Raw genomic sequence first — 11,293 nt, 5'->3', positions numbered from 1 at the left:
ACTGTCATCTGATGAGTTTTTTTCTTGGTTAGTGGCTATCAATATCTTAGTTTAGCCGAATTGGTGATAGCACCTGATGGAGTAAGAAACTGATGGAGTTAGAAAAGTGGTGTCTTTTGCTAACGTGGTTAGCTAATAGATTTACATATTTTGTCTTCCCTGTAAAACATTTTAAAAATCTGAAATGGTGGCTTTATTCACAAGATCTGTATCTTTCATTAGGTGTCTTGGACTTGTGATTTAATGATATTTAGATGCTACTATTTAATTGTGACGCTATGCTAGGCTATGCTACTCAGTGTGGGGGGGGTGGGGGGTGCTCCCGGACCCGGGGTAGATACTCGTGAAAGGTTAACCTAGCCTAACAAATTAACAACTCTTACAAAGAAAGTACAAAGACCTTTGATTGTCTTTATTAAGATCCTCTATATCAGATTTCAGCCAGACTGCCCAGACAGCCCGAGCCGCCTGCACGCCCAACCCCAACAAGTCTAGTCAATAACTCAACTCTCCCCAACACAACTTCTTTCCCATCTTTCTTCATGTCTCAAGGAAAGATTTGGAAAACAAAAGTTTTATAAAACACACTAACACATTAACACAGAAACAGTACACCCTCCATATAATTCATATCTATGGAGAATAAGATCACCTCCTCCCAGCTGCCCACTGCACTGAGGCTAGGAAACACTGTCACCACCGATAAATCTACGATAATCGAGAATTTCAATAAGCCTTTTTCTACGACTGGCCATGCTTTCCACCTGGCTACCCCTACCCTGGTCAACAGCTCTGCATCCCCAACAGCAACTTTCCCAAGCCTTCCCCATTTCTCCTTCACCCAAATCCAGATAGCTGATGTTCTGAAAGAGCTGCAAAATCTGGACAACTACAAATCAGCTGGGCTAGACAATCTGGACCCTCTCGTTCTAAAATGACCCGCTGCAATTCTTGCAACCCCTATTACTAACCTGTTCAACCTCTCTTTCGTATCGTCTGAGATCCCTAAAGATTGGAACGCTGCCGCGGTCATCCCCCTCTTCCAATTGGGTGACACTCTAGACCCAAACTGTTACAAGGCCTATATCTATCCTACCCTGCCTTTCTAAAGTCTTCGAAAGCCAAGTTAATAAACAGATCACTGACCATTTTGAATCCCACCGTACCTTCTCCGCTATGCAATCTTGTTTCCGAGCTGGTTATGGGTGCACCTCAGCCACGCTCAAGGTCCCTAACGATATCATAACCGCCATTGATAAAAGACATTACTGTGCATCGATCTATTCATCGACCTGGCCAAGGCTTTCGACTCTGTCAATCACCACATTCTTATCGGCAGACTCAACAGCCTTGGTTTCTCAAATGACTGCCTCGCCCACCAACTACTTCTCAGATAGAGTTCAGTGTGTCAAATGGGAGGGCCTGTTGTCCGGACCTCTGGCAGTCTCTATGGGGGTGCCACTGGGTTCAATTCTCGGGCCGACTCTTTTCTCTGTATACATCAATGATGTTGCTCTTGATGCTGGTGAGTCTCTGATCCACCTCTACGCAGACAACACTATTCTGTATACATCTGGCCCATCTTTGGACACTGTGTTAACAAACCTCAGACGAGCTTCAATGCCATACAACACTCCTTCCGTGGCCTCCAACTGCTCTTAAATGCAAGAAAAACGAAATGCATGCTCTTCAACCAATCACTCCCCTCACCCTCCCAGCATCACTACTCATGACGGTTCTGACTTACAATATGTGGACAACTACAAATACTTAGGTGTCTGGTTAGACTGTAAACTCTCCTTCCAGGCTCACATTAAGCATCTCCAATCCAAAATGAAATCTAGAATTGGCTTTCTATTTCGCAACAAAGCCTCCACTCACGCCACCAAACATACCGTCGTAAAACTGACTATCCTACGACTTCGGTGATGTCATTTATAAAATAGCCTCCAACACTCTACTCAGCAAATTGAATGCAGTCTATCACAGAACCATCCGTTTTATCACCAAAGCCCCATATACTACCCACCACTGTGACCTGTATGCTCTCGTTGGCTGGCCCTCACTACATATCCGTTGCCAAACCCACTGGCTCTAGGTCATCTATAAGTCTTTGCTAGGTAAAGCTCCGCCTTATCTCAGCTCACTGGTCACCAGCACCCACCCGTAGCATGCGCTCCAGCAGGTATATTTCACTGGTCACCCCCAAAGCCAACTCCTCTTTTGCTCCTTTGCACCCCACTATCTCTACTTGTACATTCATCTTCTGCACATCTATCACTCCAGTGTTTAATTGCTAAATTGTAAATATGTTGCCACTATGGTCTATTTATTGCCTTACCTCGCTAATCTTACTACATTTGCACACACTGTATATAGATTTTCTATTGTGTTATTGACTCTATGTTTGTTTATCCCATGTGTAACTCTGTGTTGTTGTTTTTGTCACACTGCTTTGCTCTATCTTGGCCAGGTTGCAGTTATAAGTGAGAACTTGTTCTCAACTGGCCTGTCTGGTTAAATAAAGGTGAAATATGAAATAAATAATTAATATCATAGTTCAAATAGTACTGTAGAGCTCTTTTTACTTGCACACAATATAGCAGGGTCACCCCAACCTCTCTGCGGCGTCCGCATGGTCCACTGCAGTTATAAAACTGGGGGAGGGGGGGGTCAAGTCCCCCTGTCCAAGTGAAAGTTGCACCCCTGCAATTTCCATCATCCCCAAGGAAAGTCACAATCTCCAGAAGAGATACACATCTTGACCCTTTTCACACCTCGTCTGCCAAGGTCCCTCAACAGCAGCTAAATGCCGATTTATCACCATTTTACCACTTAAGAGAAAATGGATTCTGGATGATGTCCACAAAGCATATGGGAGGAGAGATGAAGTTTCTGTTTCCAAGGTTATTCTCCCGTTTTATTCTGTTGGTAACAATTTGGCTTTATAGGCTTTACAGTTAAAAGCATCCACTAGCAATGTACGTACCCGAGAGCCTTTCAGAATTGCGAGCAACCATTGAATTAGTTCTAGGCCGACTACCAGAGTTTATTCATATCTATGAAAGTTAAAGCAATAGTCCATAAACAATTGTGAATAGCCCTATTTCGATCCTTCCTATTAAAGGTCCCGCACAACCATCCTATTTCCCAAGTAAAAATAGCTTTCGATGGCCAAAACATCACCCATAATATTTGTACACTATAAAAATGCTCAGAATTTAAGAAATTATACCTTTTCCTCATCTCAAACTATTAGGAAGTCTGAAATAACAGGCTGAGTGGGCAGGGAGCCTATATTCATGAGCTCCCCTTGACTGACAGCTCTTAAAATACCCTTGTGATCATTGCCAGATAACAAGGTAAACAATGTGACACACTACAGGTAAAAGAGGACCGAGCACGCCCCCATTCTCATTGACGTGGCTGCAGTGAAGCTGGTTGAGAGCTTTAAGTTCCTTGGTGTCCACATCACCAACAAACTAACATGGTCCAAGCACAACATGACAGTCGTGAAGTGGGAACGACAAAACCTATTCCCCCGGAGACTGAAAAGATTTGGCATGGGTCCTCAGATCCTCAAAAGGTTCTACAGCTGCACCATCGAAAGCATCCTGACCGGTTGCATCACTGCCTGGTATGTCAACTGCTCGGCCTCTGACCGCAAGGCACAACAGAGGGTAGTGCGAACGGCCCAGTACATCACTGGAGCCAAGCTTCCTGCCATCCAGGACCTCTATACCAGTTGGTGTCAGAGGAAGGCCCTAAAAATTGTCAAAGACTCCAGCCACCCTAGTCATAGACTGTTCTCTCTGCTACCGCACGGCAAGCGGTACCGGAGCGCAAAGTCTAGGTCCAAGAGGCTTTAAAACAGCTTCTCCCCCAAGCCATAAGACTCCTGAACACCTAATCAAATGGCTACCCAGACTATTTGCATTGCCCCCCCTTTTACACCACTGCCACTCTCTGTTATCATCTATGCATAGTCACTTTAATAACTCTACCTACATGTACACCTTACCTCAACTAACCGGTGCCCCCGCACATTGACTCTGTACCGGTACACCCCCGTATATAGTCTCGCTATTCTTATTTTACTGCTGCTCTTTAATTACTTGTTACTTTTATTTCTTATTCTTAACAATTGGCCACGTCATTCCAAGCCTAAATATACCGAACAAAAATAGAAACACAACATGTAAAATGTTGGTTCCATGTTAAATGCACTGAAATAAAAAGATCCCAGAATTGTCCTTACGCACAAAAGGCTTATTACTCTCATATTTTGTGCACAAATTTGTTTACATCCCTGTTAGTGAGCATTTCTCCTTTGCCAAGATAATCCCTCCAACTGACGGTGTGTCATATCAAGAAGCTGATTCAACAGGATCATTACACAGGTGCACCTTGTGTCGGGACAATAAAAAGCCACTCTAAAATGTGCAGTTTTGTCACTCAACACAATGCCACAGATGTCTCAAGTTTTGAGGGAGTGTGCAATTGGCATGCTGACTGCAGGAATGTCCAGCAAAGCTGTTGCCATAGAATTTCACGTTCATTTCTCTACCAATGACGTTTTACAGAATTTGGCAGTACATCCAATCGGCCTCACAACTGCAGATCACGTGTAACCACGCCAGCCCAGGACCTCCACATCAGGTCTTTTCACCTGCGGACAGCTGATTAAACTTTGGGTTTGCATAACCAAAGAATTTCTGCACAAACTGTCAGAAACCGTCTCAGGGAAGCTCATCTGCATGCTCGTTGTCCTCACCAGGGTCTTGACCTGACTGTAGTTCCGCGTCGTAACAAGCTGGAGAAGTTCTCTCTTCACAAATGAATCCCGGTTTCAACTGTACCGGGCAGATGGCGTTGTGTGGGTGAGTGGTTTGCTGACGCCATCACCTCATGTTTCAACATGATAATAATGCACGGCCCCATGTCGCAAGGATCTGTACACAATTCCTGGAAGCCGATACAGCCTGATTAACTCTATGCGAAGGAGATGTGTTGCGCGGCATGAGGCAAATGGTTGTCACACCAGACACTGACTGGTTTTCTGATCCCGACCCTTACCTTTTTTTTGACATAAGGGAATATACATGAAAACAGCATACAACAAGCGTACTAGACACTTTATTGGTGCCTCTGCACGAGCATCACCAATGACAATATGTTCAGCATTGTATTGATCAGACATGCATTTGACCATTTACATGAGGCCAGCATAGACAAATAATGATCAACATGAACACTCATGAGAAATAAAGGTGGGAAAAAAATTGACAGGATTTTTTTTGATTGGAGCCAAAAACCAAATATAGGCACCTGGCCACCCTACAGTGTACAGGACCCCATTGATTCGTACAATTTGTAACACCCATCTCCCATCCGAAGTCTTTAAAAAAAACAATTCAAAGTAACAAAGTATAATGTCATATCACGTAAGAGTGAATTAGGTAAAGCAGCCAACTACAGAGATTGATGGGGAGGGGAGCAGGAGAGGAGGGAGACCCAGGTACCCCGCATCAATCAAGCAGGCTTCAGTCACCCACTCACTTGGCTTCAGTCACTCACTTGGCTTCAGTCTTCCCCAAGATTAAAGCGGGAGACAAATCCACCTGTGGCCTCCTCCTTGTCAGGCCTCTCACACTGGGCAGACAGGGGTCCTGTGATGGACAGCACGCACAGCTTCCCCACATACGGTGCTGGATCAAGGGTGACCTCGCTGGGGAGGAGATCCAGGAGCCTTTCTACGTAGCCTGTGATGTTTTTGAAAAGGGAAATGTTTGTTAAATGTGGAGTGAATTTAATTTCCTTTTATTTACTGTTCTGAGTTATGATGCTATCAATTTATTGATGTAGTGATCTACTCATTCTACGATGTGTTTTCTGGTATTTTTGAACTACTCAATTTCAAATATGCAATATTTGGTTGTGCACATTTTGGTTAAACTTTTCAATGTTTGTATTTGGAATATGTGTGCCTGAAATGCTGAATTGATTTGAAATGAATAACAATAATACTAAATTACATTTCTATACTTCTTTTCATAGAATCTCAAAGCTCTTCAAGAGCAAAAAACAAACAAGCAATATATCATGACAGTGGCGTGGTTGCCTGGGAATCTGACAGGTACACTAATATGACTTACAGTATGCTGGGTCTGTCTTCTCAGCATATCCCGTCTTCTTTGCCTTGGGAAAACTGATTTTGTATCACAGCATTCCTGCTGGTGTGTTTGCCTGGGAAGCTGTTTTTTAAAATGTCTATCATTACAGCTTGATGATAGTGGAAAGACACAAGGAGATGGAAAGTGAAATAAAAATACCCCGCTCCCCAATCATCATGATTAGCCCCAATGACACAAGCTACAGTGCATTCGGAAAGTATTCAGACCCCTTGATGACTTCCACATTTTGTTACGTTACAGTCTTATTCTAAAATTAATTAAATAAAACATTTTCGTCTTCAAAATCCCCATAACAACAAAGCAAAAACTGGATTTTAGAAATTTGAGCACATTTATAAAAAATGTAAAACAGGAACACCTTATTTACATAAGTATTCAGACCCTTTGCTATGAGACTCGAAATTGAGCTCAGGTGCATCCTTTTTCCATTGATCATCCTTGGGATGTTTCTACAACTTGATTGGAGTCCACCTGTGGCAAATTCAATTGATTGTACATGATTTGAAGAGACACCCACTTGTCTATTTAAGGTCCCACAGTTGACAGTGCATGTCAGAGCAAAAACCAAGCCATGAGGTCTAAGGAATTGTCCATAGAGCGCCAAGACAGTATTTTGTCAAAGCACAGATCTGGGGAAGGGTACCAAAAAATGTCTGCAGCATTGAAGGTCTCCAAGAACACAGTGGCCTCCATGGAAGCAGTTTGGAACTTGCTCAAACTGAGCAATCAGAGGAGCAGGGCCTTGGTCAGGGAGGTGACCAAGAACCCAATAGTCACTCTGACAGGGCTCCAGAGTACCTCTGTGGAGATGGGAGAACATTCCACAAGCTGAACCATCTCTGCAGCACTCCACCAATCAGGCCTTTATGGTAGAGTGGCCAGACGTAAGCCACTCCTCACGTAAAAAGTCACATAACAGCCCGCTTGGAGTTTGCCAATAGGCACCATTTCTGACCGTTTGAGCAGACACATGCACATTTGTGGCCTGCTGGAGGTCATTTTGCAGGGCGCTGGCAGTGCACCTCCTTGCACAAAGGCGGAGGTAGCGGTCCTGCTGCTGGGTTGTTGCCCTCCTACGGCCTCCTCCACGTCTCCTGATGTACTGGCCTGTCTCCTGGTAGCGCCTCCATGCTCTGGACACTACGCTGACAGACACAGCAAACCTTTTTGCCACAGCTCGCATTGATGTGCCATCCTGGATGAATTGCACTACCTGAGCCACTTGTGTGGGTTGTAGACTCCGTCTCATGCTACCACCAGAGTGAGAGCACCGCCAGCATTCAAAAGTGACCAAAACATCAGCCAGGAAGCATAAGAACTGAGAAGTGGTCTGTGGTCACCACCTGCAGAATCACTCCTTTTTTGGGGGTGTCTTGCTAATTGCCTATAATCTCCACCTTTTGTCTATTCCATTTGCACAACAGCATGTGAAATTTATTGTCAATCAGTGTTGCTTCCTAAGTGGACAGTTTGATTTCACAGAAGTGTGATTGACTTGGAGTTACATTGTGTTGTTTAAGTGTTCCCTTTATTTTTTTGAGCAGTGTATATATATATATATATATATATCCTCCACGTGTCCTTGCACTCAAACAGAATGATTCCAACAGACCTTTGATCAAACCCCATGTAGTCTTGTTTTACAATTACATTTGAGCTGCTTCCAAAACAGGAGTTTGGGAGAGAAAAAAAACCCGAGCCCATTTCAAGGCCGGTACGGAAGAGTAGTATCACGCTGTCTGGCATTGATTTCCAATACAGCAATCCCTTACATACCGAGATAGGGAGACTGGAGACTTGGGCGGATGTGAAACTCTGATATCACATTGTACAACAGAGATGTAAGCCCCAGTCTGGCAGATGTCTGCTCCATTATCCCGACTGCCACATTTGGGATGTGCACTTAGTGCTCCCTTTGAAGATCTATCATTTTCACTTACGCAAGTCCATGTATCAGCTTAGTACGGGTCCATGTATCCATGCTAAGCTAAAGGCTGAACCGGCTATATTTATAGCTAGCTGTCTGATCAAGGCATAAAAATTCACTTTTGTTCAAATGTAAAATAAAACTGCAGGCTTTGAGATTCAATGGCTGAGCTTAGTGGAGTGGAAGCCAATTTGCTGGCCTCGGCCATTCTCAAGAGGGTAAATCCTCTTCAAACTTATTTAAGATGTTCCAAGGAATTGTCCACTTAAATTCAGCACTGATCATCCACTTAATATCTCTAATAATTTCGAGGGATCTTAGAAAATTATCACTAGGGGGAAAACTGCAGTTACAAGCTGAGGAGTTTTCTCTGCGTAATAGACAAGATGTGAGGTTGAGAAAGATGGCGAGTGGGAGGCATGTAGAGAGATGGAAAGAGAGAGGTAGGTAGAGATGGAAAGAGAGAGGTAGGTAGAGATGAAGAGAGGTAGGTAGAGATGGAAAGAGAGAGGGAGGTAGAGATGAAAAGAGAGAGGTAGGTAGAGATGGAAAGAGAGAGGTAGGTAGAGATGAAGAGAGAGAGGTAGGTAGAGATGGAAAGAGAGAGGTAGGTAGAGATGAAGAGAGGTAGGTAGAGATGGAAAGAGAGAGGTAGGTAGAGATGAAGAGAGAGAGGTAGAGATGAAGAGAGAGAGGTAGGTAGAGATGGAAAGAGAGAGGTAGGTAGAGATGAAGAGAGGTAGGTAGAGATGGAAAGAGAGAGGTAGGTAGAGATGGAAAGAGAGAGGTAGGTAGAGATGAAGAGAGGTAGGTAGAGAAGGAAAGAGAGGTAGGTAGAGAAGGAAAGAGAGAGGTAGGTAGAGATGAAGAGAGGTAGGTAGAGATGAAGAGAGGTAGGTAGAGATGGAAAGAGAGAGGTAGGTAGAGATGAAGAGAGGTAAGTAGAGATGGAAAGAGAGAGGTAGGTAGAGATGAAGAGAGGTAGGTAGAGATGGAAAGAGAGAGGTAGGTAGAGATGGAAAGAGAGAGGTAGGTAGAGATGAAGAGAGAGAGGTAGGTAGAGATGGAAAGAGAGAGGTAGGTAGAGATGAAGAGAGGTAGGTAGAGATGGAAAGAGAGAGGTAGGTAGAGATGAAGAGAGAGAGGTAGGTAGAGATGGAAAGAGAGAGGTAGGTAGAGATGAAGAGAGGTAGGTAGAGATGGAAAGAGAGAGGTAGGTAGAGATGGAAAGAGAGAGGTAGGTAGAGATGGAAAGAGAGAGGTAGGTAGAGATGAAGAGAGGTAGGTAGAGATGGAAAGAGAGAGGTAGGTAGAGATGAAGAGAGGTAGGTAGAGATGGAAAGAGAGAGGTAGGTAGAGATGAAGAGAGGTAGGTAGAGATGGAAAGAGAGAGGTAGGTAGAGATGAAGAGAGGTAGGTAGAGATGAAGAGAGGTAGGTAGAGATGGAAAGAGAGAGGGAGGTAGAGATGGTAGGTAGAGATGGAAAGAGAGATGAAGAGAGAGAGGTAGGTAGAGATGGAAAGAGAGAGGTAGGTAGAGATGGAAAGAGAGAGGTAGGTAGAGATGGTAGGTAGAGATGGAAAGAGAGAGGTAGGTAGAGATGGTAGGTAGAGATGGAGAGAGGTACAGTTTCATTAAAACTCGTTTTCAACCACTCCACTCATTTCTTGTTAACCAACTACAGTTTTGGCAACATTTGTTTACAGACAGATTATTTAACTTATAACTCACTGTATCACAATTCCAGTGGGTCAGAAGTCTACATACACTAAGTTGACTGTGCCGTTAAACAGCTTGGAAAATTCCAGAAAATGATGTCATGGCTTTAGACGCTTCTAACGAACTCAGTGCCTCTTTGCTTGACATCATTGGAAAATCAAAAGAAATCAGCCAAGACCTCAGAAAATAAAAATTGTAGACCTCCACAATTGGGAGCAATTTCCAAACGCCTGAAGGTACCACGTTTATCTGTATAAACAATAGTACGCAAGTATAAACACCATGGGACCACGCAGCCATCATACCGCTCAGGAAGGAGATTCTGTCTCCTAGAAATGAACGTACTTTGGTGTGAAAAGTGCAAATCAATCCCAGAACAACAGCAAAGGACCTTGTGAAGATGCTGGAGGAAACAGGTACAAACGTATCTATATCCACAGTAAAATGAGTCCTATATCGACAAAACATGAAAGGCCGCACAGCAAGGAAGAAGCCACTGTTCCAAAACTGCCATAAAAAAGCCAGACTACGGTTTGCAACTGCACATGGAGACAAAGATCATACTTTTTGGAGAAATGTTCTCTGGTCTGATGAAACAAAAATAGAACTGTTTGGCCATAATGGCCATCGTTATGTTTGGAGGAAAAAGGGGGATGCTTGCAAGCCGAAGAACACCATCTCATTCATGAAGCATGGGGGTGGCAGCATCATGTTGTGGGGGTGCTTTGCTGTAGGAGAGACTGGTGCACTTCACAAAATAGATGGCATCATGAGGCAGGAAAATTATGTGGATATATTGAAGCAACATCTCAAGACATCAGTCAGGAAGTTAAAGCTTGGTCGCAAATGGGTCTTCCAAATGGACAATGACCCCAAGCATACTTCCAAAGATGTGGAAAATGGCTTAAGGACAACAAAGTCAAGGTATTGGAGTGGCCACCACAAAGCCCTGACCTCAATCCCATAGAAAATCTGTGAGCAGAACTGAAAACGTGTGTGTGAGCAAGGAGGCCTACAAACCTGACTCAGTTACACCAGCTCTGTGAGGAGGAATGGGCCAAAATTCACCCAACTTATTGTGGGAAGCTTGTGGAAGGCTACCCGAAACGTTTCACCCAAGTTAAACAATTTAAAGGCAATGCTACCAAATACTAATTGAGTGCATGTAAACTTCTGACCCACTGGGAATGTGATGAAAGAAATAAAAGCTGAAATAAATCACTCTACTATTATTCTGACATTTCACATTATTAAAATAAAGTGGTGATCCTAACTGACCTAAGACAGGGAATTGTTACTAGGATTAAATGTCAGGAATTGAAAAACTGAGTTAAAATGTATTTGGCTAAGGTGTATGCTAACTTGTGACTTCAACTGTAGGTAGAGAAAGAGAAAGGTAGGTAGAGAAAGAGAGATCTGGGTGCAGATATAAACGGGGGTAAGGAGTTAAGT

Source organism: Salvelinus fontinalis, chromosome 26 (assembly GCF_029448725.1).
Source record: "Salvelinus fontinalis isolate EN_2023a chromosome 26, ASM2944872v1, whole genome shotgun sequence".
In the NCBI taxonomy this organism is placed as follows: Eukaryota; Metazoa; Chordata; class Actinopteri; order Salmoniformes; family Salmonidae; genus Salvelinus; species Salvelinus fontinalis.
This window is presented reverse-complemented; position numbering follows the sequence as displayed.